General features: G+C 43.8%; 1 pseudogene; it reads right to left on the bottom strand.

Moving 5' to 3' along the window:
- Positions 1-2,845: 2,845 nt before the first annotated feature.
- On the bottom strand, positions 2,846-8,408 carry LOC128266075 (putative ATP-dependent RNA helicase BoYb; annotated as a pseudogene).
- Positions 8,409-9,160: the final 752 nt, after the last annotated feature.

Below are 9,160 nucleotides of genomic sequence, written 5' to 3'. Positions count from 1 at the left end.
CGCTTGTCCACCACCCTCCGACGCATTTGAACAAATATAAGATTTTTATTTTATGCTCACAGTATGTTGTAAATCTTGTCGCTGCTGCTGATGAAACGAAACGAAATTAAGAATTTTTTTTTTTATTTCTCCTTCGCAATTTCAGTAATAAAAGAAATGCCAACCAGGATGACGACGAGGACAGGACACGAAGACAGTGGGCTGTAGGTTGTGCGTTGTGCGTTGTGTGTTGTGTGTTGTGCGTTGGTTTCTAGGCGAGGCGAATGAAAATGGGAATGGGAATGGGAATGGGAATGCCTTCCTGCCCATCCCGACATTCATTATGAAATCATTTGGTATTTATTTTTCGTTTATGTGGTTCCATTTGGATATTGCCTTCATTTGCCGCGTTGTTGGGGGCGACGGTAGAGGAAGCTGCCAGCAGGAATCATCAGAGGATCTGCTTCCGAAAGTTCAAGCCCTTAAAGATGTGAGTGAAGTTATTTGAAATAGAAACACATTTAAAAATTCGTAATTTAGTTTTTGTAATTTTACTTTTTATAAAGTGAAAAGTTTACAAATAGTTAACTTCATCTGTATTTTAAATTTATCTTTTATTATATAAATATTTTAAATCAAAACTGAAACGGCTTTTAGGCTAACCAAAATATTTCAAAATCAATTCATTAGTTTACTTAATTTCAGTTTGGATTTATTTAACAAAACTGACCCAATAAATGAGAAAATAAAATAAGGATAGGGATTCTGGAATAATGGTTTTCTACTTACTGTTTTGCAATATATAAATATATAATCATAAATATTGAATATAAATAAGTTGATTTAAATATTACGAATACCTCTCAATGTATTTGCTAAGTGTATCCTACCTTGAATGAACCACATTCTGATGCTCAAATGCATACTCTCGAATCGGATGTTAATTCAAGGAAACTACGGGGTTATCCTGCACTCACCGGGGACTTCCCCTCCCTCGTTCTCCCCATCAATCTTATAAAATCCCTCATTCCCAGCTCTTAACCCTTTTCCTCGTCCATTAACCCACATTCTAGCACCCCACTATGCGCAGGGATCAGTCTAAATGTTTTTGTGTAAACACGAAAGTTCGACCAAGGGCTCCACCGTCTTTCCTTATCCTACACCCAGCCACCCAGCCCCAAGCCCCAAGCACCACCTCCTCATCTACGAACTGCGTGGGTGGGTGGTGGTGGTGGTGGTGCTGGTGGATGTGTGGTCACAGTGCTCGGTAATTGTGTGCGCCTTTGTTGCCGTTGCAGCTTTTGCACTTTATCTTCCTTCTTCGGGCTTTGTTTTTCGCACAGTGAGCAGAATAAATGTACGGCCCTGCAGCTGGGAGGGATTGGCAGTGTTTTGGCAGTGATGCCAAACCTGTCCGCAGGAAGTCTGTACTTTTTTATTAATTAACTATTTGGTATATCTAATAAATAGCAAATAATTATAATGCAACATTTTTCATTTACTTTAGATATAACGATTTGTTGTACAAATTTTAAAATTTAATTGTATTTGTCTATTAATGTTTATATTTCTGTTTTTTAAAAATGTTTTTTTTTATAAGAACTTAGAAGTTTATTGAATCTTTAATGCTGTTTTATTTTAAAATAAAATTAACTAACTTCAAGCTAATGGTAGATCAATACAAGGCAGAAATGCAAGATAAAAAGCCTTTACTTTTTTCGACCGGTTGATTTTTCGGTTTTTGTAGTAGGCCCGCTGGCCTCACTGTTTGTCGGATCGGGGTTTGAACGGCGGACAGCTTCGGCTATGCTACTTGTCCGGACTTTGCTTGCTTTCCGTTTTGTTGGCGCTCACCTTTGTTGCGCCTTACCAATGACTTAAGCTGAAATGTCAATTGGATGTGCATGGCACGACCAGAATCGGCATCTGGAATGGGAACAGAAATGGGAGCAGGCAGCAGGAGCATGAGCAGGAGATGAGAATGAGGAGCAGGAATTGATGATGCAAGACCCGGCCCAGAATTGAGGATGATGAGAATACATCACCCGGGGTAAACGGCTAACGTAACGCGGAAAAGTGCTTGTGACAGCAGCCTGACCATACCATTTTCCGCCATCGAGAAACCAAAGCACAGAAAATCATTTCTTGAGCTAATAGAATTCAAACGCTATGAAGGCTTTGATAGGTTCGTTTTCGAAGGGGCGACGCATTGACGCTGAGCTCTGGCCATTTTCCGAGCGGAAAGTGGTCGGAGGAAGAAAAGTGAAAGTACGTGACATTACACTGCCCTCCGAAGGCGAGGGTTTCCAGAGAAACCGTATCAAATTGAAAAAGTGAATCCATTTTCATTAAGAATGCGGGCTTTTACTCAGTTTAGTCAATGATTTTTTAAGATTGATTGAATCGGGCAAGCATTTTTTTTGAAGGAAAACAATAAATTATTGCCCAGACTTCAAAAATCAATTTCGTTTATTGATAAGTAATTATTAGTTCAGTTTACACATGATTTTATATTGACTTAGTACATTTTTTTTTTTTATAACAATACCGAGCTATTTCCATTAAATATATAATTAAAAATAGTCTTAAGGTTTATAAAACTATTTAAAATTTGGAATTACTTTATATTTGTGGACCATTCTTGGATTAAATTTTAAGAAGGATTTAAAAAGCGGAGCTTATGAAGCAATATGCATGTTAAGTACTTAGCTTTAATAATAACAAATTACAATTACAAAGCTATCCCTAAGATTAACTGGAGGAAAATGGCTTTCAAATATTGTCATGAACGTTTTTAAAGTAACGTACACCTGAACCAGCTTTTATTTTGTTTATAAAGGTATAAAAATGAATTTTTAGAGCTACCCTCGCTCGTTTTGGAGAAATGTCTTTGACGTGGCCCGAGCAGGTCGGAAACTGGAGCTGAAGCCCGAGCTGAATGGGAGGACTTCAGTGGAGCCATCCTGTGTATAGTTTGTTTCATAAGTTTTGCAAAAACCATTACGACGCTCCACAGCTTCCCCGTCCAAGGCTTCTTTTCTGCAGCTTCCACGTCTCTAAATTGAAAAGAAAAAGTGAAAAGCTGAAAACTTTTAAAAGTTTGAATTCTCAGCGCTTTCTTTCGGTCCTCCTGGACACTTTGTGGGCAGCTTGGCGCTCGCTGCTCGTTTGGTCAGCAACACGCGTCCATCGGCTTGTCCACTTTTTGACGTGACTCGGACCTGAAGAAAATTGGCAACAACAACCTAAAAAAAAAAAAAAGTGGAATTCGTTTTCTCGTCTCAGCATTTTCGGGCCCCAGCTAATGGCTGTGAAAATGACTAAGTGAATTTCAAATATTTTCAAGGGAAAGAGAGGTTTTTTTTTAATTCTGTAAGGATGCCCAGCCGTTGGCTTCAAGGGTCACTAATAGCCTTAAACAGAAACAGAAAGCAGCATACACTTGCCAAAGGTATTTTATTTATTTTATTAATTTGTTTCACTGCAAAGAAGTATTATGAGTATAACATGCTTTTCTCTGCTATTCATTTAATGTCAATTTTAAGTGTCAATTTTTATACAGGAAGAGCTTTGAGCCTGGCACAGGTTTAAGCCAAACTAAACACTACTTATTCAAGTAGCAACCTATATATTTACAAATATTAACTTGGCGCTACGCAAAGGTGTCTTTACAAGTTTGCTCCAGTTTGTTATTTGATTGGCGAAATTGTAATACAATGAGGGGGTGTCTTGACAACTGTGGGAACCTGGCAAAATGGTACATGCACTTAATTCCCGACCAAGCTCAACAATGGAACGGGTTGCGGATTGCGGATTGCGGATTGCGGCCTCTGTTTGTCTCCGTCACGGGGAATGGATTATATGTAATTGAGTGGACGGTCGGCGGTATTTGATTTCTGCATTATTCAGGTAGAAGGGCTCAATTAAATGGGCGTCGAGGTAAATCTACTGCATTGTCATTAGCTTCTTGTTCTGTTTGCATTGCCAAGTGAATATCGATTTGCTTAGAGACTTAAGTCAGTGTGAAAAGTTTTTGATTTAAATGTGTAAATATTTTGAAATCACATATATATAGGATACTAAATAATAAGTCTACCTTGAAATGTTCTTAAAAAATATTCTAATACATTTAAATTACCGGCAAGGTGAGCCCCCAAGGAAGCAAAGCACCATTTCACCCTGAATGTAGTTTATTTAAATGTCCCAACTCGCATTCGGAATTATTAAAATAAATTTGTAATTCAAAAAGCTTGCAATAAATTTGGACAGCCGCAAACATGTCGCTGCAGAATTGCCGCAAGCTGCGAAACAGCCAAATATAAATAGGTTGGTGGGCTTGTGGGCTGTGACAGAAGGGATTTGTGGGGCTAGTCGGTGGCTGAAAGCGGTGGCTCGGGCCTCCAGAGCTGGGCCGCTGATGTGTGCTTGTCGCCGGCACGGCAAAGTACTTGAAGAATTACTCACAATGCATGCATTATTCATGCTTACTTCAGAATTTGCGTTACAAAGTAAAAAATGTTGTAAGGACACTTGTGCCCTGCCAGGCAAGTCCTCGTGCAGGCAAGCAAAAGCAATCCCGTCGAATGTGGAGAGCGGCCAAAACACGACGAGGAAGTGTGAATGAGAAAGCCGGGCTAAGGAGCACTGGAGCACTTGTCGCCCCAAAAGGAAAAGTGCAAAATATTCGAGGTGAGCGCAAAGCGCAAAGCGCATAGACCGCTAATAGATTAGAGTTGGCGGTCGTTGGGCTCGTCGGGATACACATGGAAAAATATTGTTCAAACGTTGAACTTAAAAATACAATTTAAAAAGTATTAATCCTTTTGATATTTTGTTTAATCAAGAACAACTTTCCTAGAGTTACAGCAATCGGAAGACTGTTTATACACCCTCACAATATAAAATTATTAGTTTTAATATTTGATGCCATTTAAAAATGAACTACAAAATATAGTATCATATAATGAAAAAAAAATTCTTTGAAGAATCAGATAATTCTTAAAGCATTAAGTTGTAATAATTAGATAAGATTAATAAAAAAATATATTTAAAATTGTATTTGAAATGGGAGAAGTGTATACAGCATGCACACTTTACATACAGTCGGAGATTTGATAGTGGTCCACACGTTCGATTCCATTCAGATCACGCTCTTCATCATCGCTATTGTCGCTACTTTCCTCCAACTTGGCGATTTGTTTCACATAGACCCGATCCTCAAGGAATCTTTTAATCTCGACGAGTTTCTTTCCAAGGTAATCGTCTATTTTAGAGAACATTTCGTGATTGTGCTTTAAGAAGCGGTACTCGCCAAAGTCCAAAGGATCAATGTAGGCCAACGACTTTATGACACTGATGTAGACCGTGCGCCCGGTCATGTGATGACGCATTTTACTATATGGAAACTTAAGGCTCAAAATGAACTGATGAATCAGGGCTGAGGAGGTCGAGGTTGCTCTAAAGAAGATCTGGTTGTCCAGCAGCTCAGCCCTGTACTCGTGGTCATCTTCAGGCAGGCAGACCTGTAGCTCCAGAGTAGAAATGGTCTGATAGTAGGTGCCCTGCGGTCTCACCACATTGGGATGAGCTTGCAGTGGTATCTCATCCAAGTATATGGCAGTATGAGCACTCTTTGCCTTGTTCTTTTTCTTTTGCTTTTGGTCAACAGCAGGAGAATCACACTGCTTGCTACCTCCATTCATTACTTTGTTAAGGAATTCAGCTGGATCTTCGACAACCGGATCGGTATCCTTCACCGCATGCTTCTTGTCCTGCACTTGCAACATGGCGCAGTTCATTAGGCACTCGTAAAGCTGCGACATGCCCTCTTCGTTGCAGTTGAATCTCTGAGTTTTCCTTATTTTCTGGGGAAGAGACTAACAGTTGGTTATTCGATTTGAGTTCGTGCTTCCTTAGCCTCCTTCGTATTTGGGGACAAAACCTGGGAACTTTGGAGCTTCCCTTCAATCTTAGTGTCCACTTTCTTTGGTGTCCCTTCGTGTGTCGGCTCAACGTTCTCCTTGTTCTGCTCAAAGTGCTTAGCTTCTTCACCTCCTCCACTTCCTGCTCCACCTTTACTTCTTTGTTAAACATTTCCTCGAAGAAATCAAGGATCTTTTTCTTAGCATGCTCACATCTGCGGGCCAATTGTGTATTCACAAGCTTTTGACAAAGATTCAAACGCCGCAGGTGCACCTTGAAATTGTCTGCATACACCATGGCCAAGAGATCTTGGACGAAGAGGGTGTTTGCCGTGGCGAACTGAACGTTGGCCTGCAGAAAGTGATCCTTGGGCAGTTGGGTCAGCAAGAACTCGATTTGGCGGCGCTCCTCCTCCGTCCAGCTGCTTTCGCCGGACTGCGGCACCATTCCAAGCAATCGCAGATCAAAGCCATCGGTGGCCACTGCTGCATGGCCTTGGGGCACTCGTAGAGTCGTCCGGATTTGGTCATCATGACTCGAGTGTCGACATCAAGAGCCTGCACTTCCACAGCCAGATCGGATTGCAAGATGTTGACGTCCTGAATGAAATCCACCTTGAGCACCCGGACTCGCTCTTTGCACATGGACATAGGTGTGCAGCATGCAAATGGCTCCTGCCACTGGAGGCCAGTAGCGTAGGGGCTCCTTGGTCTGCGGCAGCTTCAGGCGCATCTCCTGCACGGCCAAGTGGGGCAGCGTTTGCCACGAACCTTCTGGTGGCCGATGCTCCAGGAGACGCACGCAAAAGTGCGTGGGAGAGTAGACCCGGACCAGCTGAACCTTCACATCGCCGGAGGCGGGAACGTAACTGGCACGCCTGTCCACATCGGCATCCACATGATGGCGACGCTCGCAGACAGGATCACGGCACTCGCCCAGCATCAAGATCTGGCCACACAGAGCATGTTTCTTGCCTCTGGTAACCACGGCATCCTTTCGAATCCTCTGGACCAAGGCAGCCAGGGCGGGATCCACATTTCTGGTGTAATTGTAGGAAATCCACGAGGTGGGGAAGCTGCCCTTGGTTGCTATCATCGAGTAGCACCTGGGAAAGCAAGGGCACAGGACTCGCTTTTCCGGTTGTCAAAGCCAGATTATTTTTCAGATGGTCGGAGATTGTAAGATGCCTCAATTTAAACCGACTCCACGCAGTGCTCATGCCATGATGTATTAAAGTGTGAGCATTGCGAATGGTCAGCTCGGGGCAGTCATCCGTGCAGAGCAGGATCAGGCCGCCACTCTTCTCCTGCCAGTTGTGCACCTTCTCGCGATCCTCCAGAACCGAGTTTTGACAGTAGGGCAGACAGCGAAAGCCATGATCCTCCAGAGCCACCGCCAGCCCTCGCAAGTCCCCGTCATCTTTGCAGTAGATCACAGTGCGGTAATCCTGTGGAGGCCGCAGTTGCAGCAACTGAGCCACTTCGATGCTCTTCGTCTGCGAACGAACCAGAGAAATCCGTATGCGTGTGCCACCGTACAAGGCGGCCTCAAGGATGTCGCCGAATATAACAGCCGGCTGATCGCTGACCGCCTTCAACTTGGCCATTAGAGTGTCGCTGTAGGACTGGGACACCATCACCACCTGGGGATAGTGGGTGGTGGGCAGGATCTCCTGCAGCGCCTGCTGTGCGTTTCTCAGCTGCTCGCCGGGCATCTGGTCCACGTCATCGTAGACGAGGAACTGCAGACGTGGGAACCGCAACAGGCCCCGAGCCTCAAGCAAAAACGAAGTTAGCTGGGCAGGAGTGGCCACCAGGCAACCCACCACGTTGAGGAGCCGCAGAAAGAACTCCGATTTGGCCCCAGAGGGAACGTTGAGCGTCAGGGTGACCCAATCCTCGGTGCTGGTCTTCCTCAAGAGGGCGTGGCACACTGCACTGACCTGGCGGACCCGCTGCAGGTCGGGCACGAGGATCAGGGCCAGGGCACCCAACGCATCCGGTTGCCACTGGCCAGGATGGCGGATCCTCCATTGCCTGCTCTCCGTCAGGGATTTGCACACCGCCTGGCAAACGGCGGGAACGTAGGCAAAGGTGCGTCCACTGCGCGGAGCACCCACTATCAGCGCTCCGTGTCCCAATCCTGCGTCCAAATGTGGCCACGTGTACGCCTGCAGGCGCAACAAGCGATTGAGGCCCAGTTTCCTTCAACGTTTCCAGGATGTGGGGTAGCATCACCACGTCCGAGAATCTTCGAGCTGGTTGCATTGGCCGAGTCGAATGGGCCACCACATGTTCGGAGCAGTTGCTGGCCACCAGTGGCCGGATCGCATCCTTTGCGCAGTAAGAGTCGCCCACCGCGTCGTTGGGATCATCCATGTCCTTCGGTGGGGCGCACCCTTCCATTTTGGCCATAATTTTGGCAAACTTTTCAGCGTTATAAAGATTATTCTCCATTTCTGTCAAAGAACAAAAGAAAAAGGGGATAATTGTTAAGTTGGCTGCGCCTGCGAAAAAGGCCTATGCACACGTTGGCAATCGACAAGCTTTTATCGATATATTTAAGCCGTGCTTACACTAAAAGCTTTTTCACACTATAGTCTCCTTTCTTTTTTAGCTTAAAAAAGTAAATACTCTTGTTTTGAAAGTTGTTTGTTCCCTTGCAGCGGAAAACTTTCGAAATTGTTATTTTTACATGTATAGTGTACACTGATCATGTTAAAAAACCTTGCCAACGACTATATCCTCCAGCTGACAAGTTTTTGGGAGAATTATGCAAATAACTTTGTTGGCCTTATTTAATAGTTTTTTTTTTTTAGTTTCGGAACCATTCTTTGGCTGAGGTATATCTTAAAATTTCGGCTTGCTTAAGTAAGCTTTCGTTCTCGTTAAAACTTATAACTTAAATATTAGGAATTTTTGTTTAATTTTTAAGTTGTTTTCTTAGAGAACACACTCCAATAAGGCTTTTAGAGGTTTGTTTTGTATTAGACACCGGTTTTTTCTCAGTGCATATTCTACTTCTCTGCGTGGCATGTAAAATGCGTCAGCATTTCGAAGCGGCTTGGAAGGGGGCGACACCACCAGGGGACAAATGTACATAATCATGTCAGATGTCAGCCGAAACGAAACGAAACGAAATGTAACGAAATGAGTAACGAGGCAGGCAACCGAGTCCAGGAATCCAGAAATGCCAGAAGGACCTTTGATTGCCTCAGCGAAGCAGCCTCGAATAAATATAAATGGGGACCATCACTTGA

This window comes from Drosophila gunungcola, unplaced genomic scaffold (assembly GCF_025200985.1).
Source record: "Drosophila gunungcola strain Sukarami unplaced genomic scaffold, Dgunungcola_SK_2 000285F, whole genome shotgun sequence".
In the NCBI taxonomy this organism is placed as follows: Eukaryota; Metazoa; Arthropoda; class Insecta; order Diptera; family Drosophilidae; genus Drosophila; species Drosophila gunungcola.
Note: the sequence above shows the minus strand (reverse complement) of the source record. Positions and strands in the feature narration are given on the sequence as shown.